Raw genomic sequence first — 27167 nt, forward strand, 5'->3', positions numbered from 1 at the left:
GAGTGACTGCTAATGGTTTCTTTTTAGGGTGATGAAAATGTCTAGAATTCACAATAAAAAATGATGAAGGGGATATTACCACTGATCCCACAGAAATACAAACTACCATCAGAGAATACTATAAACACCTCTATGCAAATAAACTAGAAAATCTAGAAGAAATGGATAAATTCCTGGACACATACACCCTCCCAAGACTAACCCAGGAAGAAGTCAAATCCCTAAATAGACCAATAACAAGTTTTGAAATTGCATCAGTAATTAATAGCCTACCAACCAAAAAACAGCCCAGGTCCAGACGGATTCACAGCCAAATTCTACCAGAGGTACAAAGAGGAGCTGGTAACATTCCTTCTAAAACTATTCCAAACAATAGAAAAAGAGGGACTCCTCCCTAACTCATTTTATGAGGCCAGCATCATCCTGATACCAAAATCTGGCAGACACAACAAAAAAAGAAAATTTCAGGCCAATATCCCTGATGAACATCGATGTGAAAATCCTCAATAAAATACTGGCAAACCAAATCCAACAGCACATCAAAAAGCTTATCCACCACAATCAAGTCGGCTTCATCCCTGGGATGCAAAGCAGGTTTAACATACACAAATCAATAAATGTAATCCATTACATAAACAGAACCAATCACAAAAACCACATGATTGTCTCCATTGATGCAGAAAAGGCCTTCGATAAAATTCAATACCCCTTCATGCTAAAAACTCTCAATAAACTAGGTATTGATGGAACGTATCTCAAAATAATAAGAGCTATTCATGACAAACCCACAACCAATATCATACTGAATGGCTCAAAACTGGAACCATTCCCTTTGAAAACCGGCACAAGACAAGGATGCCCTCTCTCACCACTCCTATTCAACATAGTATTGAAGTTCCAGCCACGGCAATCAGGCAAGAGAAAGAAATAATGGGTATTCAAATAGGAAGGGAGGAAGTCAAACTGTCCCTGTTTACAGATGACATGATTGTATATTTAGAAAACACCATCGTCTCAGCCCCAAAACTCCTTAAGCTCATAAGCAACTTCAGCAAAGTATCGGGATACAAAATCAATGCGCAAAAATCACAAGCATTCCTACACACCAATAACAGATAAACAGAGAGCCAAATTATGAGTGAACTCCCATTCACAACTGCTACAAAGAGAATAAAATACCTAGGAATACAACTTACAAGGGACATGAAGGACCTCTTCAAGGAAAACTACAAATCACTGCTCAAGGAAATAAGAGAAGACACAAACAAATGGAAAAACATTCCATGCTCATGGATAGGAAGAATCAATATCGTGAAAATGGTCATACTGCCCAAAGTAATTTATAGATTCAATGCTATTGTCATCAAGCTACCATTGACTTTCTTCACAGAATTAGAAAAAAACTACTTTAAATTCCATATGGAACCAAAAAAGAGCTCGTATAGCCAAGACAATCCTAAGCAAAAAGAACAAAGCTGGAGGCATCATGCTACCTGACTTCAAACTATACTACAAGACTACAGTATATACCAAAACAGATATATAGACCAATGGAACAGAACAGAGGCCTCAGAAATAACAACACACATCTACAACCATCTGATCTTTGACAAACCTGACAAAAACAAGAAATGGGGAAAGGATTCCTATTTAATAAATGGTGCTGGGAAAACTGGCTAGCCATATGCAGAAAACTGAAACTGGACCCCTCCTTACACCTTATACAAAAATTAACTCAAGATGGATTAAAGATTTAAACGTTAAGACCTAAAACCATAAAAACCCTAGAAGGAACCTGGGCAATACCATTCAGGACATAGGCATGGGCAAAGGCTTCATGACTAAAATACCAAAAGCAATGGCAACAAAAGCCAAAATTGACAAATGGGATCTAATTCAACTAAAGAGCTTCTGTACGGTAAAAGAAACTATCATCAGAGTGAACAAGCAACCTACAGAATGGGAGAAAATTTTTGCAATCTATCCATCTGACAAAAGGCTAATACGCAGAATCTACAAGGAACTTAGAACAAATTTACAAGAAAAAAACAACCCCATCAAAAAGTGGGCAAAGGATATGAATAAGGACTCTCCGTTTCCTTATCTGCACAATGAAAATTTAGGATTAGAAAATAGCTATTAACCAATAATAATTACAGAAGTTGCTAACCCATTATATGAATAGACACTTTTCAAAAGAAGACATTTATGCAGCCAACAAACATACGACAAAAAACTCATCATCACTGGTCATTAGAGAAATGCAAATCAAAAACCACAATGAGATACTATTTCACGCCAGTTAGAATGGTGACCATTAAAAAGACAGGAAACAACAGATGCTGGAGAGGATGTGGAGAAATAGGAAAGCTTTTACACTGTTGGTGGGAGTGTAAACTAGTTCAATCATTGTGGAAGACAGTGTGGTGATTCCTCAAGGATCTAGAACCAGAAATACCATTTGACCCAGCCATCCCATTGTTGGGTATATACCCAAAGAATTATAAATCATTCTACTATAAAGACACACGCAAACGTATGTTTATTACAGCACTATTCACAATAGCAAAGACTTGGAACCAACCCAAATGCCCATCAATGATAGACTGGATAAAGAAAATGTGGCACATATACAACATGGCATACTATGCAGCCATAAAAAAGAATGCGTTCATGTCCTTTGCAGGGACATGGATGAATATGGAAACCATCATTCTCAGCAAACCAACACAAGAACAGAAAACCAAACACTGCATGTTCTCACTCATAAATGGGAATTGAACAATGAGAACATATGAGTACAGGGAGGGGAACATCATACACGGGGGCCTGTCTGGGGTGGGGAAACAAGGGGAGGAAGAGCATTAGGAGAAATACCTAATATAGATGACAGATTGATGGGTGCAGCAAACCACTATGGCACATGTATACCTATGTAACAAACCTGGACGTTCTGCACCTGTATCCCAGAACTTAAAGAACACTTAGAAAGAAAGAAAGAAAGAAAGAAAGAAAGAAAGAAAGAAAGAAAGAAAGAAAGAAAGAAAGAAAGAAAGAGGTCTAGAATTAGATAGCAGTGATGGCTGCACAACTCTGTGAATATACTAAAAACCACTGCATTGTGCAGAGTAGAGGGTGAATTTTACGGTGTGTGAATTGTATCTCAATAAGGCTGTGTTTTTGAAAGGAGAAAAGTAGAAGATACATGATGGAATTAAAGCAAATTTTTGTCTCTATTCTTGTTCATTACCAGATATGAAGCAACTCTGACAAAGCGAATCAGTCTGCATTGCCATAAACCATCTTTCACTAGTATAGGTATCTATTCATTCACTCAGTTTTAATGAAAACCTTTATAGCACGCAAGGTAGAAAGCCTTATGTAAAAAGAATTTATGAGAGTATAAGGATAAACAGAAGCATAATTTATCTTTCTTATACTAGATTAGCTAGAGTTCACACTTTATCTGGGCCCAAATGTCCCAATTCTGAAACTTTTTTTTTTTTTTTTTTTTTTTTTTTTTGAGACGGAGTCTCGCTCTGTCGCCCAGGCTGGAGTGCAGTGGCGCGATCTCGGCTCACTGCAAGCTCCGCCTCCCGGGTTCACGCCATTCTCCTGCCTCAGCCTCCCGCGTAGCTGGGACTACAGGCGCCGGCCACCACGCCCGGCTAATTTTTTGTATTTTTTAGTAGAGACGGGGTTTCACTGTGTTAGCCAGGATGGTCTCGATCTCCTGACCTCATGATCCGCCCGCCTCGGCCTCCCAAAGTGCTGGGATTACAGGCGTGAGCCACCGCGCCCGGCCCCAATTCTGAAACTTTTATAAGTATAAAAGAGATTGGCCAGACGCAGTGGCTGAAGCCTGTAATCCCCGTACTTTGGGAGGCCGAGGTGGGTGAATCACCTGAGGTTGGGAATTTGAAACCAGCCTGGCCAACATGGTTAAACCCTGTCTCTACTAAAAATACCAAAAATTAGCCGGACGTGGTGGCACACATCTGTAATACCAGCTACTCAGGAGGCTGACGCAGGAGAATTGCTTGAACCTGGGAAGCAAAGGTTGCAGGGAGCTGCTGAGATCGCACCACTGCACTCCAGCCTGGGCAACAGAGTGAGATTCCATCTCCAAAAAAAAGGAAAGTAAAGGAAAGGAAGGGGAGGGGAGGGGAGGGGAGGGGGGGAGGGGAGGGGAGGGGAGGGGAGGGGGGGAGGGGAGGGGAGGGGAGGGGAGGGGAGGGGAGGGAAAGGAAAGGAAAGGAAAGGAAAGGAAAGGAAAGGAAAGGAAAGGAAAGGAAAGGAAAGGAAAGGAAAGGAAAGGAAAGGAAAGGAAAGGAAAGGAAGAAAGAAAGAAATGCAACCTGTGCTAACAGCAATTGTTAACATCACAACATATTAAGGCAGAGGATACACCCCAGATCTCCCATTGACAAGGTAAATACAATTTTAGACAGATAGCTCCAAGATAAAAACAAGAAGAATAATCATCCATTACTTTCACCACAGGAAATTGATGCTTTTCTGCCCATGAAGTAAAAAAGTGTCTATCTGAAAGGATACTGGTTACTGCAGGTACACTCCACTGTCACCAGTGTCTTTCTTGCAAGGACTCAATTTGCCCTCTTCCTGTGTTATCTTAAGTTTATCCTAGGGCAAAAACTTTAGGAGAATAAAAGTCTTACCAAAGTAAGTTATTTGATTCTCAGAAGTTGTCAGTACAAATAGGGCTATCATGCCATCTATTTTATTTCAGATAACATGAGGAGGATCCAACTTTTTAAAAGGCTTACAAGGTCTTTTTACGGCAAGGTAGTCGATGATGGCAAAATGTCAAAGAGGCCATGCCAGACACAACACACAACCTCTGTCATCAGGGTTTTACCAGGGCAGCTGCTAGGCAAAAAAGACAATTCTCTGCCTCTCCTCCTGAGAACCTAAAAAGGTATACCTGCCTGTGGACACACACACACACACACACACACACACACACACACACACACAGAGCATAGCCCCTGGCATTCCTGCAGTATTTACCCAACAGACTCCTTCTGCAACACAGGTAGGAAAAGTCTACAGAAACGGCAGGGGGGCTGGAAGCTAAAAGTGTTTGACCCCCCATCACCACCCCGAGCAGAGCAGCTTTAGCACCCAGTGTCCTGGGAATCACGCTGGAGAATTTCAAAGAGGAAGAGAGCTGTGTTGCTAGACAAGTCAGGAAAGAATTCTCAGGTGGTGCTAGAGCTGTTAAAATGGGCAAGGACTCGGGCCGGGCAAGGTGGCTCACGCCTGTAATCCCAGCATTTTGGGAGGCCGAGACGGGCGGATCACGAGGTCAGGAGATTGAGACTACGGTGAAACCCCGTCTCTACTAAAAATACAAAAAATTGGCCGGGTGCGGTGGCGGGCGCCTGTAGTCCCAGCTACTCGGGAGGCTGAGGCAGAAGAATGGCGTGAACCCGGGTGGCGGAGCTTGCAGTGAGCCGAGATGGCGCCACTGTACTCCAGCCGGGGTGACAGAGCGAGACTCCGTCTCAAAAAAAAAAAAAAAAAAAAAAAATGGGCAAGGACTCAGATAGGGAGAGAGGAAGTGGAAGGAGAGTAGGCAAAGTACAACGTGGAGAAGGCGTGGAACCGGGAGGAGAGGAGAGGGACGGAGCTGGCTGCCCTGAGCAGAGATCACACCTGAGAGTGCTGGGTAAAGAGCGTGGACCAGAAATGCACCCTGAACCAAGCAAAGAAGGCCTTAAATGCCAAGCTACCGACTTTCCCGATTTTTCTTTCTTTTTGTGTAGCTGAAGGAAATCACCCGTTGGCTCCAAAATATCTGACTCTCCGTTTCCTTATCTCCACATTGAAAATTTAGGATTAGGAAATAGCTATTAACCAATAATAATTACAGAAGTTGCTCACCCATTATATGCAGAGCTGTAGGCTAAGCTTGTAGAAACATTATCACATTTAATTAAGCCCCTTCTAGTTCCGACCTGCTATGACTATTTGAAAGAGTCCATCTCTCTAATTGATTCTTATTCCTTCTTTGATCTGGTATAGTCTCTTTTTTCGAGCAGGGAAGGAGAAAGACTGAGACAGCTTCTTTGCTGCTCCAGGACTATTCTGGCAGCCTTCTTCTATTGCTCATTCTTTAACAGGACAAAGGGTCCTCCCTATCCTTTCTTCTTTCCCTGATATATAATGTTCCCTGGGGGGAAGTCATCTGAGGCTAGTTTAGAACAAAAGTAACTGAGTGCCTTAAAAGTAGGAGCTCTCTAAACCCATACCTAATTTTTCTCCTTGATACTTAGGAAGGGAGAACGATTCAGTGCTTTCCACCAGATATCTGCCAGGATGAGCTCATGAGCTGGTCTTCCTTCTCACTGGCCCAATCTCTGCAGACAGGAGAGTCCCGGGACTGGGTCCACAAACTTATTCTCTTCTCCAGACACTGTCCCTGAGGATTTCAGCCATTCTCACTACTTTAAACACCATCTCTAAACTAAAGACTCTCAACTTTGTAACCCCAACAGCAATTTTTTCCATGAAATCCAAGCTCACTTGTCATTTCAACATGGACACGCCAATGTCTAACAGGTATCTGTATTAGTGTCCTAGGGCTGCAATACCACGTGACCACAAACTGGGTGGCTTAAACAACACAAGCTTATTCTCTCACAGTTCTGGAGGCCAAAAGTCCGAAATCGAGGTGTCAGTGGGGCCACAGTTCCTCCAAAGGCTCTAAGGGAGGACCCTTCCTTGCCTCTTCCACATCCCGCGGCTCCTGGCATTCCTTGGCTTATGGCAGCATCACTCCAATCCCTGCCTCTGTCTCCACACAGCCTTCTCCCTTCTATGTCTCCGTGTCCTCTTCTCCTTTCACAGGGACACTAGTCACTGGATTTAGGGCTCACTATAAATCCAGGATGATTCCATCCCAAGATGTTTAACCAATTACATCTGCAAAGACCTTACCTCCAAATATGGCCATATTCTAAAGTTCCAAGTGGACATGAGTCTCGGGGAGGGGGCGAGGGTCACTCTTCAGCCCACCACAGCACTTAAACTGTCCAAACTCAAACTCCAGATCTTTATGCACAAAATCCATCCCCCGCTGTAGTCCTACCACCTCAGTCAGGGCAAAAACCTTGGCATCATCCTTGATTCCTCATTCTCTCACACCCCACGTCCACGCTGCAAGTAAATCCTATTGGCTCTAACTCCAAAATGTGTCCAGAATCTGACCCTTCTCTGTCACTGTTGCTCTGATCCAAGCTGCCAGTATCCTTCTAAGTAAGGATACTCCCTGCTCTTATACTCCTTCCCCTAAAGTCCATTTTCAATGCTAGACAGATCCTTAGAAAATATGTCAGATCATGTCACTCTGATGCTTAAAACCCTCCAAAGTCTGCCTGTCTCATCTGGAGTAAAAGCCAAAGTCCTTCTGATGGCCCTCCAGGCCCTATAGAGTCTGATCCTGGTTTCCTCAGACCTCCTCTCCTGCTGTCCCTACCATTCCCTCTCCTCAGGCTGCAGCGGCCATGTTGTTGCTTAGATCTGGCAGGCAGGCTTGGCCTTGGCCCGTTACACTTGCTGTTCCTTCCCTCTGAAGTGTCTTTTCCCCAGATCACCACAGGACTTCTTGCTCTTCTACTGCCTGCAGCTCTTTGTTCGAATGTCAGCTTCTCAGAGACGCTGTTCCTGACCATCCTATCCAAAGCCACCACCACCACCATCTTCCCAACCTCCTATGCCTGATCCTTCTTCCCTGCCTTTCTTTCCCCAACTCTGGACCATGACCTGAAATATGACCTCTCTTATCCATTTGCTGCCTGCAGCCTCACACACACACTGGAATGTGAGCTCCACGAGGGCAAGGACATCTCCAGGATCTAAAATGACCTCTGGCCAAATAGTAAACACTCAATAAATATTTTTGAATGAATGAGAATGCAATGCAACCATTTGGTCTGAAAAATGAAGTAGACAGCCAGGTGCGGTGGCTCACACCAGTAATCCCAGCACTTTGGGAGGCCGAGGCAGGTGGATCATCTGAGGTCAGAAGCTCGGGTCTAGTCTGGCCAACATGGTGAAACCCCATCTCTACTAAAAATACAAAAATTAGCTGGACATGGTGGCGCACTCCTGTAATCCCAGCTACCCAGGAGGCTGAGGCAGGAGAATCGCTTGAACCTGGGAGGTGGAGGTTGCAGTGAGCCGAGACCATGCCACTGCACTCCAGCCTGGGTGACAGAGCAAAAATAAATAAATAAATAAATAAAAAATGAAGGGGAGAGAACTTGTCATGCAAATGAAGTGCAGAACCATGACCTGTTTTTCTGTTAGCTGATGAATGCTAATTATATACATGAATCCATGCTAATAACAGGCTATCCCGCCCAGGCAAAGAATTAGATTTTTAAGAGGAACGCTTTAGAGACAGGTATCCAGATCCAAAGAAGTGAATCAAATGATCAAAATTTGAATATTATGCGGCATGTTTTGGGGCAGGCCAGATTCTTCAGCACAAAGTCACACTAGCCGCCCACAAGAGCTCCTTATCTGTAATACTCAGCCTTTCTCACCTTCCCCACCTCTAATAAATCCTCTTCTCCTTCTTCTGGATTTTCTGTGCAGAAGAATCATCTATCTTAGTTTTGTCTTATTTTTTTTTCTCTTCTGGATTCCCATTTTCTATTCCTAATATTCTATAAGAAACAGAGGCTCCTAGAAGAAGACTTCCATTCTTTCCTGAAAATGCAAAAGGCTCTTGTATAATCTTGGGACCTAGGCAAGCCCTGTTCTATTTTGCAACTTTCCCTCTGAACCATCTTGGCTAATTCTTTAAATTAAGAATTAATTAAGAATTAATTAATTAATTTAAATGCATCTGGCTCTGATCTTTACTCTCCATTGTCTTAAGCCATTTACTTTTCCCTGCTTTCTCCTATCACCATCTTCTTTCCTCTTCTAGGCTGTTTTTCAGTCACATATAATACCCACCTACCCGGTGAACACGCATTCATTCATTCATTATTTCCTGCAGGATTCAGCAGGCTATTTATACAGCCTCTTCCATGTGCATAGAACTGAGACAGGCCTTCCCTGTACTTTGTGTACTGTCTGTGTGGTGTGGTGGGGAGAGCTAAAGGGTTCTAGGCAGACATATAGGGCCAGAGCAGAACAATCCTGTTTACTAGGGAGTGTCACCACCACTATTCTCCACCTGCCACCTGCTTCTCTTCCCCATATGACAGAATGAGGACTGCAATTACAATTTTATTTATTTATTTAATTCGTGTATTTGTTTATTTAGTTAGTTAGTTCTGAGACAGGGTCTCGCTCTGTCACCCAAGCTGGAGTGCAGTGGCACGAACATAGCTCACTGTAGCCTCAACCTCCTGGACTTAAGTGATCCTCCCACCCCAGCCTCTCAAAGTGCTTGGATTACAGCCATGAGCCACCACACCTGTGATTTTAGATAAGCTTCTGACCACAAGCTATGATGAAAAACTCCTCGTGTAGAATGCTGAGTTTTGATGTACTTAAGAATGCTCCAAAAAACCCTTAAAAAGAGAAGTAATAATACAGTTGTGAGATTTCCTATCTGTTGCTGGGGTATTCAAAACTAACCAACTGCAGTGGCTGCCTGGGGGTGTTACAGAGAGCCACAGCATCTGCCCTGCAATGTAGAGCATCCTGGGAGCATCCTCAGAACTAGCTGACTGAAGCACTGTTCACAATTGATAAAAGGCAGAAACAACCCAAATGTCCATCATCAGATGAATATGGATAAATCAAATGTGATATATCCATACAATGGAATATTATTCAGCCATGAATAAAGGAATACAGTTCTGATAGATGCTACCACGTGAATAAACCCTGAAAAGATGATGCTATATGAAACCAGTCAGATACAAAAGGACACATATTGAATGACCCCATTTACATGAGGGAATCAGGAATAGGCAAATTCATAGACACAGAAAGTAGAATAGAGATTGCCAGAGGCTGAGGGGAGGGGATGATAGGTAAACCCATTGTTTAACAGGTATAGAGTTTCAGTTTGGGATAATGAACAAGTTCAGGGATGGACAGTGATGATGGTTAGATAACACTGAACATACTTAATCCCACTGAATAGTACACTTAAAAATGGGTAAAATAGTAAAGTGTATGTCATGTATATTTCACCACAATTAAAAATAACAATAACAACAACAAAAAAAAAAACCAGCTGGCCATGAGCCCAGCAAGTAAACCAAGACAGTCAGTGCACACTTAGCTGAAGCTGAAGTGGTATACACTGTACCTCACCGGAGGTTGCAGATACTACCAAGGAGTCAGGGCTTACCTGCATGACAACAAGGAAAAGGCTAAGATACTTCTCCCAGAAGCCTCGCCCCACAAACAAGTAACTACAGAGGGCAGGTGGTGAATCTCGGAAAGTAACAGTCCCTGAGTGATCATAAAGACTCATGGTGCTGGGCGCAGTGGCTCACGCCTGTAATCCCAGCACTTTGGGAGGCTGAGGTGGGTGGATCACCTGAGGTGAGGATTTTGAGACCAGCCTGACCAATATGGTGAAACCCCATCTCTACTAAAAATACAAAAATTAGCTGGGCATGGTAGCATGAGCCTATAGTCCCAGCTACTCGGGAGGCTGAGACAGGAGAATTGCTTGAACCTGGGAGGTGGAGGTTGCAGTGAACTGAGATCATGTCATTGCACAACAGCCTGGGCGACAGAGCAAGACTCCATCTCAAAAAAAAAATAAAAAAATGTAAAAAAGACTCATGGCAAGAGGTTCCAGAGGCACTTCTGAGAGTTCTAATCCTGCTGCACGTGGCTTTTCTCCTCCACCCACTGCCCCGCAACCACAGCTGGTCATCTTGAACTACAAGGCCAAAACTCCCATGACTAGCCATCTTCGAGGGGGAAGAATCACTGCAGACATTTGGGACCCGTCCATATCCAGATACAGATCACTAAGAGGGCACTGTATTTTGGGGGCTGTGGGTGAAACTTCGATGAATCTGTAGAAAGCAGTTTCACTTCAAGATGAGAGAATGAATGAAACAAAGAATTAGTGGAGAATTTAAAAGTTAAGGTAGAGACTCGAAGCTACACATGTGAAAAATGTGTGAGGGAGTGAAAGAAAAAAGAGGGAGTAAGATCAAGGAGTATTTTTTTAACAATAGGTGAAGCCTAAGGATATTCATAATAAAAAGGGAAAGAAACAGTGAAGAGAAAGGAGATAATCTCAGACCACAGTTCCCCGAGAAGGTGGGAGACAAGAAGGTTATAAGAACAAGCAAAATGTCTGGCTTTGGAAAAAGGCAAATTTCTGCAGGGGTAGGGAAGAAGACTTGGCTAACCCTGAAATGAGATCGGGTATATGAAAGAGCTTTGAAAAGTGTGCTGGTCCACCCTAATGCAAGGTATCATTATAAAGCCTACTAGAACAGCTAAGTTTGTGTTTGCTGCTTGCTTTTTACATTAATCCTCTTTCACATTCATGGATAACTAAATATTATAGTTAAGAAAACATGTGAACACTATCCAGACAATGAAAAGACAACCTACAGAATGGAAGAAATTTGCAAATCATGTATCTGGCAAGTGACTGATGCCCAGAATACATAAACAATTCCCACAACTCGACGACAAATAAACAACCCCATTCAAAAATGGGTGAAGGACTTGAACAGACGTTTCTCCAAAGAAGCTATACAAATGGCCAATAAGCACACAAAAAGATGCCAACATCATTAGTCATCAGGGAACTGCAAATCAAAACCAAACTGAGACACCACTTCACATCCATTAGGATGGCTATTATCAAAAGGCAGGAAACAACAAGAATTGGTGAGGATATAGAGAGATTGAAATGCTGTGTGTGCATTGCTGTTGGGAAGGTAAAATGGTGCAGTTGCTGCAGAAAACACTTTAGCAGGTCCTCAAAATGTTAAGCATAAAATTACAATTTGATCCAGCAATTCCATTCCTTCATATATATCCAAAAGGATAGAAAGCAGAACTCAGATACCTGTACACCAATGTTCATAGCAGCATTACTCAGAGTAGCCCAAAGGCAGAAACAACCCAAATATCCATCAACATAAAATTTCATTTTTTTTTAAAAAGTCATACAATGGAATCTGATGCTACAACACGGATGAACCTTAAAAGCATGTGACCTGAAATGAGACGCAAAAGGCCAAACATTCTATGATCCCACTTACATGAGATCCCAGTTATACAACAGGCAAATTCACAGAGACTGAAAATAGAACAGAAGTTACCAGGGGCTGCCCCTGGTAAACAATGAGGAGTTACTGTTTAATGGGTTCAGAATTTCTAGTTGAGATGATGAAAAAGTTCTGAAAATGGACAGTGGTGATGCCTGCTTGACACTGTGAATGTACTTAATACCAATGAACTGTCCACTTTAAAATGTTTACGACGGTAATTTTTGTTATATATATTTTACCATAATAAAAAACTTTTTGGGCTGGGCACAGTGGTTCACACCTATGATCCCAGCTACTTGAGCGGCTGAGGCAGAAGGTCACTTGAGCCCAGGAGGTCAAGGCTGTAGTAAGCCATGATCGCACCACTGCATGCCAGCCTGGGCAACAGAGCATGACCCTGTCTCAAAAAAAAAAAATTATTATTTGAAGGGAAAAAACAAGAATACTAGAAATGCAGATCTAATAAGCAAGCCCAATATGACCTGTTAGCACAGTCTCCAAACAGAACTTCTTCCCTTCCTTCCTTTCCTTTCTTCCTTCCTTGCTTAAGTTCTATATGAAATAACTAAACATTCTGAGGAAGACAGATGCCTGAGGGAATTATGATGAGAATTTAATTTTAAAAAGATAAATCACATTACGACAGGGACTGGCAGAGTGAGGTAATCTACAGCAGGGACTGTAAACAACAGCAGGCTGAACCAAAGACCCAGGAGGTGTTTCTATCTTCAGCAAAAGGGAAAATGAAGAAAGAACAGAAATACATTTGCAAGCCCCAAATTTGTAAGGCATTCGGTTCTATAAAAACTCCTTGCAACCGTCTTCAAGGAGAAGATGAAGTAAATAATTCAGGCAGGGCTAGTTTCACTGGCTGTGAACTCCCATCCAAGGAAACAAGGCAACATAACCTGGATTCCATGTCAGCAGAAGGTCAGAGATCAGATCTTATGTTAGCTCAGAAACTACAGTCTACCACTCTAGCTTCCCAACACTGTGGACAGAATTTGCAGGAAATCAGTTTAAAATTCCACGTGAATAATCCTCAATGAAAGGTAAATCCAGTTTGCTCAACCTGGTATCTCACATAAAGAACAAGCCGGTTTTAAGCATACCTTTCTGCTGCTGATTACTGCTGAACCATTTCGTATCACCAGGGAAAAAGGTTTAGGGCCAAGATGAATGTTCACATGCCTCAGCCTTCCACTTGATTCAACAAGAATCATCTATAAACCAAACTCTAAGACCTCAGGATAGACCTGGCTAATTAGTGATTCTTCTTAAAAAAATCATAATGACACTGTTATGATTATAAGAGGTAGAATGGTCTCCTAAGATGCATTCCAATTATAATTAAAACAGGGCTGTCCCAGAGCTCCCATTTAGTTTTAATTTATATTAAAATAACTTAGAAGAGCTATTTGATACATTGAACAACTGCCTTAAATCTGGTTGCTTAAACGTCAGCATCTTCCTCCTTCCACAAGCCTCAGAATTGGGGATGAATAATGTGCTGAGAAAAAAGAAGTAGGATCCAAATTACCAACACAAGTGGCATTTTTTTCATGACATCGAATAAACTGTTTTTTAAAATGAGATGATGCTGTACTTAAGCTATCTGAAAGATGGAGTGCAAAAAAGATTCTGCCCATCAACAACCATGTTGGTGGAACTAATCAAAACTGTAAGAACTACATCTATTTGGAAACTGATTTTAATCAATGCTGAAGAGACTGAATTCCCATAGCTTTTCACTTAATTAGACCTACGATGCTGGATCTGGAAGACATTCCAAATATTCTTGTGGCATCTATTTTATTCAAAGCACTCTGGGCTACTCTATCTAGAAACAGAACTACTTTTTACTCCACTCACCTGGCTTTACTTGCTTTATAGCACTCATCACAATCTGATGGTATATTATATACTTATGTATACATACACAATTTGCCACTGTTTATTGTCTCTCTCTCCCACCAGAATGTCATCTCCATGGTGCAGGGATCCTGTCTGTATCTCAATACCCACGACAGTGCCTCATGCAGAGTAACATGGAAATTACTGTCATCTGTTTACTGGCCAACTACATGACACTTGCCCCACTCTTTCACCTAATACATGAGCTATTTGGGCCAGGCATAGTGGCGCTCATGTCTATAATCCCAGCAGTTTGGGAGGTCAAGGCAGGTAGATCACTCGAGCTCAGGAGTTCAAGACCATCCTAGGCAACATGGCAAGACCCCATGTCTACAAAAAAAACACAAAAACTGGTGGGCATGGTGGTGAGCGCCTATAGTCCCAGCTACTTGGGAGGCTGAGGTAGGAGGATCCTTTGAGCCCCAGAGGTCGAGGCTGCCGTGCGCCATGATTGTGCCACTGCACTCCAGCCTGGGTGACAGAGCAAGACCTTGCCTCAAAAAAAGAGAGAGAGAGAGATTTATGCTCAGAAAAGTGGAGTGAGAAAAAGCCGGGCCTTAGAGCCAGGTCTCTTAACTCCTAGTCACCCTTCAAAGTCAATGTGATTATGCTGCTCCCTGCTCTGACAGCTCTCCATTACCCAAGTGTCAGCACTGGTCTTAGTTTATACAGGCTGCTATAACAAAGTATCATTGACTGGGTGGCTTATAAATAACAGAAATCTGCTTCTCACAGTTCTGGAGGCTGGGAAGTCCAAGATCAAGGAGCTGGCAGATTTGATGTCTGGTGAAGGTCCATTTCCTGGCTTATAGATGGTGTCTTCTTGCTGTGTCCCACATGGTTGAATGGGTGAGGGAGCTCTCTCTGGTGTCACTTTTATAAGGGCACTTATCCTATTCATCAGGATTCCACCCTCACGACCATTATAATCACCTCCCAAATGCCCCACTTCCTAATACCGTCACCTTGGGGTTTAGGATTTCAACATATGAATTTTGGGGAGACAAAAACATTCAGTCCATTGCGGCACTCTTTAGTCTTTTCCATCTCTCCAAATTGTTCCTGGCCCACTTCTCTAGTCTTGTCTCCTGCCCCTCCCCTCCATGCCTGACGTTCCTGCCACCTCACACCATAGCTACCAAGCTTCCCACATTTTTGCTCACTCTGTCCCTACCTTTGGAATAACTTTCCACCCCATCTCCATCTGTTACATTTCTACTCCTTCTCCAAGACCCAGCTCAAATATCACTTCCTCTGTGAGCTTCCTCCTGATCTTCCCTTATTCTACCCTGTTATGAGTATTCACTCCCTCCCCTGTGCTCTCACAGCACTTTCTCCATTGCAGTCCACTTTAAATTCAGCCCTGTCTTTCTTCTGTACTAGACGGACTATGAGTTCTTTATTTTTACATTCTCTAGAAACTCCACAGTAACTGGCGTGAACAGCTGGAGTAGGGAGGCGAGAAGGAAACAGGGGACACGCACCACTCCTCCACGTTCAGTACGACTCCCAACATCCTAACTGACTGCACCGATGACCCAAAGGAACAAAATCTGATACTGCTGGAAAGGGAATATGCCATTAAACATGGCAGCCCATGAAATCAGCTAGGAAATTCTGAAAAAGCATACATCATAATGTATTTGTTTGGCAACTATGCAAGAATGCTGCATTTTCTTTTTTCAAGTTAGAAGTTACAGGCCAGGTGCAGTGGCTCACACCTGTAATCCCAGCACTTTGGGAGGCCGAGGCAAGTGGATCACATGAAACCAAGAGTTTGAGACCAGCCTGGCCAACATGGCAAAACCCCTTTTCTACTAAAAATACAAAAATTAGCCAGGTGTGGTGGCGCATGCCTGTAATCCCAGTTACTCGGGAACCTGAGGCATAAGAATCACTTGAACCTGGGAGGCGGAGGTTGCAGTAAGCTGAGATCATGCCACTGCACTCCAGCCTGGGCAATAGAGTGAGAACCTGTCTCAAAAAAGAAAAAAAGAAAGCACAACAAAATACTTTGGGCCGAGACCTACCATTGTCACATTCAAGCAATCTGTACTTCTCCAACTCCTGTTCTTGTCATACTATGCCCATGGTACCCAATACATGGTATATGTTCAGTACAGGTTGGTTGACATGAGAGAAAATGGTTTTATCATGACTGGCTGGGTGGAATGTGGATGGAAATGGAAATTTTCTTTTCTTTTTTTGAGACAAGGTCTCATTCTGTCACGCAGGCTGGAGTTCAGTGGCACAATCTCGGCTCACTGTAGCCTCAACCTTCCAGGCTCAAGCAATCCATCCACCTCAGCCTCCTGAGTAGCTGGGACCACAGGTGCACACCACCATGCCCAGCTAATTTGTGGGAGGGAAGTCTTTGTTTTTTGTTTGTTTGTTTGTTTGTTTGTTTTGTAGAGGTGGGGTTTGGTCTTGTTGCCCAGGCCGATCTCAAACTCCTAGGCTCAAGTGATCCACCCACCTCAGCCTCCTGAGTAACTGGGACTACAGACAGGCGCCACCAAGCCTTGCTGGAAATCTTCATTAAACTTCAAAACAAAGGACACAGTTACTTATTTTGCCCGCTTGAAGGTAACCATTCAGAGATTGCTGTCTTGCTTTATTTGTCTGTATCTAGGATCAACCGGGGTTGTTTGTAACAGACAAAAAAAAAGAAAAATGATAATCTGTAAATATTTTTATAAACCAACATTCCTCCAACCTTCACAATGCACAGCGGCCCTTCTCAATGGACAGATTCATAAAGGTTAATTTCTAGTATGGATTATGAAATTAATTGAAGTGTCGGAGGTTCCCTGACAAAATTGTTGTTCACTAGTTGTCACTGGGCCACTGATAACAAATTAAGTGACTTGGGACACTGCGTGAGCCAAAAGGAAAGGCTAGTGCAGAAGCTGCATAAAGTAAACATCTTTAAGATGCTAATCACTACAGTCACATCTGAGCTGCCTATGTTGATTAGGAAATACAAATCTCAACTAAAAATAGCAGACAAAAAATTTTGATCATGAAGTTCTCCTCCTTTTTATCTTTGCTAGTTAAAGACCATTATGCTCACAAAACTGACAGGAAGCCTACTTTCTGAGGCCATGGCTTTTGCACCAGCCAACCCTGGCTATTCTTTCCAGACTGGAACGTCAGGAGCATCCGTGGTTAAGAAACAGTCACTCACGGTTCATATGCTTTCTTCAGAACACAGGCAAAAGACCTCCCTTCATCTCAGTTCTCCTCCTTCCAAAAATGATTCAGCCTGAAAGCATTGCTGCTTTGTCCATCAAGGCTCACTTGAAACTATCTGAGGCCAGGTGCGGTGGCTCACACCTGTAATCCTAGCAGTCTGGGAGGCCGAGGCAGGGGATTGCTTGAGCCCAAGAGTTCGAGACCAGCCTGGTCAACATGGTGAAACGCTGTCTCTACTAAAAATACAAAAATTAGCCAGGCGTGGTGGCACACAACTATAATCCCAGGTACTCAGGAGGCTGAGGCAGGAGAATCGCTTGAACCTGGGAGGTGGAGGCTGCAGTGAGCCGAGATGGTGCCACTGCACCCCTGGCACGGTGGCTCATGCCTGTAATCCTAGCACTTTGGGAGGCTGAGGTGAGTGGATCACTTGATGTCAGGAGTTCAAGACCAGCCTGGTCAACATGATGAAACCCCATCTCTACTAAAAATACAAAAAATGAGCCAGGTGTGGTGGCGCACACCTGTAATCCCAGCTACTCAGGAGGCTGAGGCAGGAGAATCTCTTGAACCTGGGGACAGAGGTTGCAGTGAGCTGAGACTGTGCCACTGCACTCTAGCCTGAATGACAGAGACTCCGTCTCCCAAAAAAAAAAAAAAAACCCAACCTATCTGAAATCCTCTGGTAATAGGAAGTACATATGAAAGTGCTGACTTAAATGAGCACCATATCTTATTTACCCCTGTCACAACTGTTAATGTCTAATATTTTAATGCAGGACCTCTGACGTACAGAGGAAGGTAAAACTAAGCCTAAACATCTACATTATAAATAAACAAAGCCCTCCACTAGGTGTATGTGTGTACACACACAACTGGCACGGTGAATATACACATACACACACACAACTAGTAAACACCTAACAGGCAATGGCTTAGGCACAGATCTTGCAACATACAATTGCCATGCACTAAATGGTCCTCTTGTAGTTCAGAGTTTCAGTCTTCCTGAGCCCCTAACCTATTAGCAGGGAGAGACTACAGGCAATGGAAAGAATTCAGCTCAGTTACTCACCTCTGAACCTAAGCCTTCTCATCAGTAAAATGAGGGTTGGACTAGACCAGCACTGCCCAACAGAAACATAATGCAAGCCACAAATGTGAGCCAAATATGTAATTTTAAATTTCTTAGTAGATACATTTTAAAAGTAAAAAAAGGTAACATTAATTTTAACAATATTTTATTCAATCCAACATAGTCAAAACTATTACTTCAACGTGTAATCAACATTAAAAAACTATTAATGACATATTTTGCATTCTCTTTTCACACCAAATGTTTCAAATCCAGTATGTTGGTTTTTTAAAAGAAGAAAATAGAAACAGGACTTTTACCTTGTTGCCCAGGCTGGTCTCCAATTCCTGGGCTCAAGGGCTCCACCTGCCTCAGCCTCCTGAAGTGTTGGGATTATAGGCATGAGCCACCAGGCCCAGCACTAGTATGTACTTTTTTATTTTATTTTATTTTATTTTTGAGACAGGCTCACTGTAGCCTCAACCTCCCTAGCTCAAGCAATCCTCCCACCTCAGCCCCAAGTAACTGGGACCGCAGACGTGTGCCACCACGCCCAGCTAACTTTGGTTTTTCGGGGAGAGGGTGTTTTTTTTGTTTGTTTGTTTTTTGTTTTTTTTTTATAGAGACAGGGTTTTGCCATGTTGCCCAGCTGGTCTGGAATTCCTGGCCTTGGCCTCCCAAAGGCTGGGATTACAGGTGTGAGCCATAGCACTGGCCCTAGTATGAATTTTAAATTGATAGCACATCTCCATTCGGACTAGCCACATGGGACCAGCAGGACCGTATAGAGCAGCACAGGCCTAGATGATCTCTGATATTTCTCTTAACACTAGAAGTTATTTTAATAAAGGGAATGACAGATTTTCAGATCAAGGTCTACTTAGAAGAAGTATAAAGCGTTTTCCTAAATTTCTTAGTCTGTTTACCCTCATTCAAAATGGTGTTTTGCTTTTTTTAAACTTTTTAAATTCAGTGGAATTGGATCTGTAAACAACTAGGTGGTTTGATCTACTGCTTTTAGCATGACTGTTCTCACTGCCACAGTCACTGTCCTACAAACCTCCAGGGAGATTAAGAATACTCAGAACAAAGTATAACTACTGAATGAATGAGACATCTCAAAAATCATAACTTGAAAAGACAACTGTTCAGATGAAAGTTCAACAGAAATGGCAAAGAAAAATATTTGATAACCATGTTATCTTCTATCTATTAAGATAATGCTATAAAAATAATACAAATGTGCACAGGCTTTTGGAATTGTTTCTCTAATTACTCAACATCCATGAGAAAGATTCATGCTGCTGCTCCCACACTGTCTTGCTTATTAATGCCTTTGTGATCAATGATCTGCCTCCACCAGATGGCTGGCCTGGGTTAAGAGTACAATATGCGCTCACAGAACAAAGCAAAGCTAACTGGTCTTCCCAAGAATTGAACCTGTGACCCTGACCTCATTAACTCTAGAAGACAGTTAACCCATCACAAACTTGCATGGCCAGGTGCATCATAAATAAAGCAGGAAAGCCCACTGCCTCTGTCACAGTGACACTCTGGTGGAGAAAACGTCATTCTAAATGTATTAAAAACTTTTCAAAATGAAGAAAAATCCTGACTGCAATCATTTAGGGCAGCCTGGAATTCACCAGCAGTGTCTTAACAGCCCTGCTGGATCTGTCACAATCTTCCCTAAGAACATTAGCTGTGGCCCCCACCCGAGACCATAAATGGTATTGGCAATGGGGTTTGGAGTAATGATGTTTCCTCTTTCAAAAATGGTGATCTTGGGACTATGGCCTCTCCTTTTTATTTCTCCCAAGTGAGGAAACAGCCCATTGTTAACAAGGGGTTAACAATTACATACAAGAATTTTCACAGATTATTCCTTGAATCCGGCTTATCCTAGATTTAAATAATAATCAAGTTTTCAGACAACCTGTTTCCCCCTCCCTGTCTCCTTATCTTCCTTCTTGCCAGCCAATCCCTCCCCAGGTGAGTGGGGTGAGGCCAGTGAGCCTCCAGACAAGATCGTTCTTACCTTCCCTGGTAAAAACAAAATGCCTTTTTAGCAAGTTGTCCTTCCTTTTTCTAATTCCTCTTAGCAGCTGCTACCTGCTCTTAAACTCTATTCTAACAACCGTTTCTAGTGGGCTAAATTTACTTCTGATTTAAATATTTTTTAAAGTGTTTCAGGGATGCAGCTTCTGTGTCTTTTCCTCAATTCATATTGAATACAGTACCAGTTTCAAAAGCAAGTTTTTTGACATTTCTTCTTAATCCCCTAAGTACGCCACTTGAAAAACACTGGAAACATCTGAAAGACCTGGTGAAGACTTTAAAATCTGACTGAAATATTTATGTTTCCATTTTTGACATTTTAAATGGTATCACTTTTTCACATATAAAAGCTTTTACATATGGTTGTTCTATTTGGCTTCTTAAATATGTCTGATAACATGTGACTATAAGGCTGACAACATGTGACTATAAAAACATCTCTTCAGGGTTGTTACTCAGTTTTTTTATTTCCACAAAGTTACTTAATATGTATTTCTTTACTTTAGAGAAGAGTTTATAATCTGGTACTTCTCATATATGTGTGAAAATCATACATCTATATAAACCTAAAATATGCATATGCATCTGCCTTAAAGCCACCAGAATAAATTAATATCTAAATTGATTTTGTTCTTATCTCTATGAATTTTCACATCAGGATAAAAAGGAGCCCCTGAGTGGCGGCTCACGCTTGTAATCCCAGCACTTTGGGAGGCTGAGGCAAGGCAGGTAGATCACTTGAGCCCAAGAGTTCATGACCAGCCTAGGAAACAGAGAGAGACCACATCTCTACAAAAAATAATTAACCAGATGTGGTGGCATGTGCCTATAGTCCCAGCTATTCAGGAGGCTGAGCTAGGAGGATCACTTGAGCCCAGGAGGTAGAGGCTGCAGTGAGCCATGGTTACATCACTGCACTCCAGCCTGGGTGACAGAGCAAGACCCTAGAAATACATAAATAAAAACATAAATGAATAAAAGAATAAACAGGACACAAAATGTAAAGGTAGCCAAGTTTTGTATCTGCCCGAACATACAAATTACAATGACCACCCAATAAGTGGGCCATGTCCTGATGCTCACAAAAACTATAACAATCCACTAAGGGTCAAGTAGTAGACAGAATTAATAAATACACATAAAACACAGGCTTGCTGCAACTTTACACAATTTCATTAGCTGCAAAGTATATTTTGAGGGCCAGCCTAAGGATGAAATCTGATGTTCAAAAATAAATGCAATTATATCTATATTTGTTTACATCAAATCTTAATTTAAAAAGACTGATGAACAGAAATATATGGCTACTCAAACCACATAAATAAACCATGAAACTACTGTTCTTTGTCTAACATATCATCATGATCTACACAAATTCAGATTTTTAAATTGTCAGCTTTGAAAACACTAACCTTAATTCAACAAATAAACTGTTTAAATATATGGTTAAAAGTTTAAAGCCTCATGCACACAGGAGTATCCAAAGCTATAATGCAAGAGCAGTGGCATATTTATACATTTTTAGGCACCTGGTAATCATGTTATTTATGAGTTACACTCCTACATATAATAGCAATAATGCAAACCAGACACCATAAGCGTTTTAATGTAGAAGATATAAATGTAAAAAAAAAGTGAAATTTGCCTTTATTATATAAAAGCATCTATTTGTGTATTCTAAGTATTATTTATAAAATATATTTCCTGAAAAACGCCTTAATTCTTCCTGACAATGTGTTTCAAAGAGGGAAGTCCTAGAAATATCAAAATATTAAAATTAAAATACTGCTACAAATACACATAGGAAACGTGTAAAGAACTGAAAAACCAAAAAACAAAAAATGCTAATAGGATACTTGGTGGTGGTTTCTTAAAGTACTTTACAAAGTAAATACTTTTAGCACCTTGTGATTTTAAGACCAATCAATACACTATGAAGTACTCTTTTGTAGCTTGTAAGGCTTCATTTTGTGCCTTAACAAAAGCCGACATTCATTCGTAATGAAGTCTTTTTATAGTTACACAGCTATTTCATGTCTCTTAGGAAGATATATTAAACCTTTGGATGCTCAATAAAAATGACCAATTAATTGACTCTATCACAAAAACCTGAGAAGCTCTTACAAAATATTTACATCAAAGACCAGCTAAAGCCAGAAAGAATTACGTTATGCTTCCTTAACTTCCCTAAGTTGAAAACTGACTTGAAATGAGTCATTTCAAAGGAAACTACAAAAGATGTACCACAATGGGTAAATTCTCAATATCGACATTCAAATTTATGTTAAGGAAGAAATGAAACATCTTCAGAAATCACTATGAGGGAACATCAGAAAACCATGGGGGTTAAGAGGGCAGACAGGCTTTGGGATCAGAGAGAACTCAGTTTGAATCTTTGCTTCATCCCTCTCTAAATTTAGGACCTTGGGCAAGTTAACAAAAAGCTCTCTGAGTCTTAATTTCAATTATCAAATGTAAACACAAGGCCTACTTACAGGGCTGTTGTGAGAACTAAATTAGATAACATATATAAATAGACTACTTAGCACACAGTAACGTGACCATGAGAAATATTCAATAAATGATGGTAATTCCCAAGAAATGTTTAAGAACTTATTTTTAAATGTAATTTAGTATTCAAACTCCAATTGATGTTGTAAACCATTTGAAGAAAAGAAATAAAGATTCAACAACAGTTTTCTTAAATGCACTTAACCTGATTATCCTTAGCATTAGTGCTTTTCAAAGCGTAGTTCCTGACCCATTAATGGGATGTGAAATCATTTAGCGATCTCAACCAACATTTTTAAAATAAAATAGAATAAAAAATATAAGAATGCATTGCACATTCAAAGTCTAAGCATTACTTCATGAATTTTTTAATTACAGATATTTACAATGTATCTGTATACTGGGTGGCAAAGTAAAATGCATCTCTTACTGTGCAAAAATAAAAGTTTAGGCTGGGCGCAGTGGTTCATGCCTGTAATCCTAGTATTTTGGGAGGCCAAGGCAGGAGGATTGCTTGAGACCAGCCTGGGCAACACAGTGAGACCTCACCTCTTTAAAAAAATAAAAATAAAATAAAAAATTAAAAAGTTTAAAAGCCATTGCTTTACATTAAAATAATGAAAATAAAAATTAGCTGACACTGAGTGCTTAGTTTGTACTAAACACTGTGCTATGTCCACATTATTTTATTTGATCCTCACAAAAATGTTCTAAATAGGATTACTTCCCCCATTTTACAGATGAGGAAACTGAGGCTTAGATTAAATCACTTGCCAAGGATGCAGAGCTAGTAGCCAGTAAAGCCAATGCTCAAATTCAATCACCTGCCTCGAGAACTTGTGTATTTAACCACTCCCCTAAGTACTAGGTTGTAAAATATACCTTTTCTTTATGTAAAAGTTATCCAAAAGGTAGACTTTTTCATGGGGTCTAATTCCAGCGTGATTTTCTGGGGGTACAGTGTATCTTGGAGAAGGTTGTGTGATTCAGGGGAGAAAGCTCTGGGCGTGAGATCCAGCTTCTGTCCCTGGCATTGTTGCTTTAGTGGCAAGGAGCTGGCAAGTCATTTAATCTCGCCATGTCTGGATTTCCTCATCTACAAAACGGGAATGATAATATCTGCCCTGCCTCCCCACAGGCCATTGTGAGAAACTATATGCACATACAACAAGTGAAATGTTCTATTGTGCTACTCAGTTACAGGAGATGATTTAAAATGATGAAAAAAACCACCCAAGAGACCCCATTCTTGGAAGAAACACACATCAACTATGACTGAAAAAGGAGGTCACCAAGCTTTCATCAACTGTATGTGGAAAACCTCTACACAGTTGTTGGCACACAGTAGGCCTTCAGTAAATGTTCGTTGAATAAAAAGAAGTAAACAAATTCCATCTGTACACGTTTTATCCACTTGTATTTTTTTCACCTATTCATTCTTTCTTTCCATGACTACATACTGAACACCTACTGTGTGCCAGATCAGAAATACGGACCACAAAAAAAGACTAAAAGGTTGTCCCTTTCCCTGGAGAATTTCAAATTAATGTCAATTAATTGGTCTGAAATTGGGTAAGAGAAAAACTGTAAAACACAGCTTCCTCATCTAGCGATAATAATAACTTACATTTATTATAGTGCTTTGTAGTTTATGAAGAACTATGAACTATTATGAAGAGCTAGCTTTTGTTTCTCACACCAATTGCCTATTGTCAAGTTGGTGTTAGCTTCCTCCTCCAAATTCAGTGGTCGGTAAGTACTGCTAAGTCTTTAGAGTGAAAGTTTCTCAATGTGTTAGAGATGACTGTAAAATTAAGCTTTTGAATACAATGCATTTTAAATAATCAACAGTGGAAAGGGCGATCCAGTAACATGATTTTTTTCCCTGCCCACTTCTGAGTTGAAGTGATCTGTAATGCAACCATATTACATTTTTCAAAATGTTTCTTTTTCAAAGCTGCCTTTGAAATTTTTTTTCATATAGGCAATTTTCTCTTGAATATACTGAACAAGGATTCCCTTTTCCCAAAGGATAAAGGAGACAGTAGTGAAGGAGTCTTCTCTTTGTTGACTTTTTAAAAATTACTCAAAACTGACTGTTTTATTCAGATTCCTGAGTCACAAACAATGCCAAAGAACTGTGAGCCATTTTTTATATAATTCCACAATTACTATAGGTGATTTTTAAAGGAAACATTGATTTAACTCACAACTTAATGAATCAAAAATTTGCCACAGGATATTTACTAAGAATCTTTTTCTAAAACTGCCTTATCCTTTGTATTCTAACCACTCCCTCTCCACCACCACCACTTACCACCCCCAATACACACACACACACACACACACACACTCCCTCACCTACACCAGATCAGTTTCCCAGCCATTATTCCTAAAACCATATTAAAATTTCACAACACATGGTCGTACTTACTAGGTTTTCTTCCCCCTCCCCCTCCACTGAATCAATGTGTCTTGAAATATATATTCTCTTAAAATTCAGAATTCAGAAAATGATTACGATGTCTCTAACTCAAGAACACATATTATAAAATTCAAAGTCGGCTTCTGCTTACTGATAATCATGAAAAAAAAAAAGCCATACCCCACCCACCGTATCCGTAGGGTTAGGAGGTCCAATCTCGCCACTACAGAGCTCTGCAAGAAAGGACGGTTATAGTGCCAGGAAAACCATCGCAACAAGCCCCGGGCGAAGATAAAGAAAACAGATTTTACACCACGGGCAGCGCGCAGTCTCCTGGCCCCGGCCGTTGGTAAACAGGGGAAACCTTTGTCTTGCCTCAGCTATCAAACTGGTGGCTCATCAGAATTGGGGCAACAAGAGTTTGTGCGAAACGGTCTGGCAGAGGTTAAACAAAGCAATGCAGCTCCGGGGGCGGTGGGGAGAGGGCTGAGCTCGGACGGCGTCCACGATCCCGGACGGTGAGGTCTGGTTCTGGCCCTTGCCGCGGTCGGGACCGAGCCAGGGACCCGGGGACAGGATGGCGAGGCGCGGGAAGAGGAGAAGGCAGGCGAGGTCCCATATTCTCCGCAAGTTCCCGGGGCGCAGCCCGGCGGCAGGTTCCCCTGCGGGGATCCAAAGCGCGCAAGCCGCGCGCAGGTTCCTCGGGGAGGGTCCGCGCCTCCCACATGGGGACACCGCCCCGAAGCCCACCGCCCGCCGCGCCGAGCCCACGCCCCCGGGGCCATGTCCCCTGGAGTCCCGGGGCGCTGCGGGGGCCCGGCCCGGAGGGGCGCGAGTGGAGGAGAGAAGCCCGCCCCTGTCCCCATTGTCTGGCTCCGGCCGCGGGCCGAGCAGGCGCTCACCTGAGGTCCCCGCCTGGCGCTCCCGCTGGCAGAGCGGCTGGCCGGCGACCGGCGGTCCCGGGCGGGCGGCGGACTCGTTGGCACTGCGCGCGGCAGCCTCCGCATCAGCAGCCGCCGCGGCAGCAGCACCAGCAGCGCACCCGCCTCTCAGTCGGCCGTGGCCTCCATTGCTCTCCCCACTGCCGCCACCGCGCGGCACTGCGCGCCCGGCCCCGCGCGGCGTGGTCACATGCTCCGCCGGCGCCTCGGGCGCTCGGACCCGCGCCGCCGCCCCGCCCGGCTTCGCCCAGGGACAGCTGAGCGCGAGGCGCCGGCTTCCTTCTCGCGCCCTCCGGGAGTGGCGCGCACCAGATGGCTCCCCTCCCCAGGGGTGCGGAGAAACCCAGAGCGGGCCCCAAGGAGGGGCGTGGGGTTGACCAGTGCCCTCCCGACTTCTGCAAAGCCTGACTCGAGGGAGTGCTGAACTCGTGAGGTCTGAGGTTACAGTGGTCGGCTCACAGCGAGGCTCATCCTGCGTGTGGCGAGAACATTGGACCATCAGTCACCACCCCACAGGTTGCAAATTCGGTCCCTGTTGCCCGCAGCAGTCTCTCTAATAGGAGATACCGGGAGACCAGGAGAAGTTTCGCCCTGCAGAGTCCCAACCACAATAAATGGCACTGGGACTCCTGAGAGTTGAGTAAGTTGGAAAATGCCACCTAGAAATAGAAAGGCTAGAAATTGCATTGCTGAGTCCCTGTACATCTGAACGGAGTGACATTGACGATGTGCATTATTGTCCCCAGCCATAATGAAATTAAATATTGATTTTGATGCTTTAAGGAAAATGACTTCTCCTTTTG

General features: G+C 42.5%; 1 protein-coding gene across 2 annotated transcripts in view; it reads right to left on the reverse strand.

Moving 5' to 3' along the window:
* The window catches only part of CRACD (capping protein inhibiting regulator of actin dynamics), a 280351-nt gene extending 253824 nt beyond the window's left edge, over positions 1 to 26527 (reverse strand). For both annotated transcript variants that reach the window (XM_054683105.2, XM_016951699.4), the window contains exon 1: positions 26326 to 26527. The gene's annotated coding sequence lies outside the window, so the exon portion shown is untranslated. The remainder of the gene's footprint in view (positions 1 to 26325) is intronic.
* Positions 26528 to 27167: the final 640 nt, after the last annotated feature.

The sequence above is a fragment of the Pan troglodytes genome, chromosome 3 (genome assembly GCF_028858775.2).
Source record: "Pan troglodytes isolate AG18354 chromosome 3, NHGRI_mPanTro3-v2.0_pri, whole genome shotgun sequence".
Lineage (NCBI taxonomy): Eukaryota > Metazoa > Chordata > Mammalia > Primates > Hominidae > Pan > Pan troglodytes.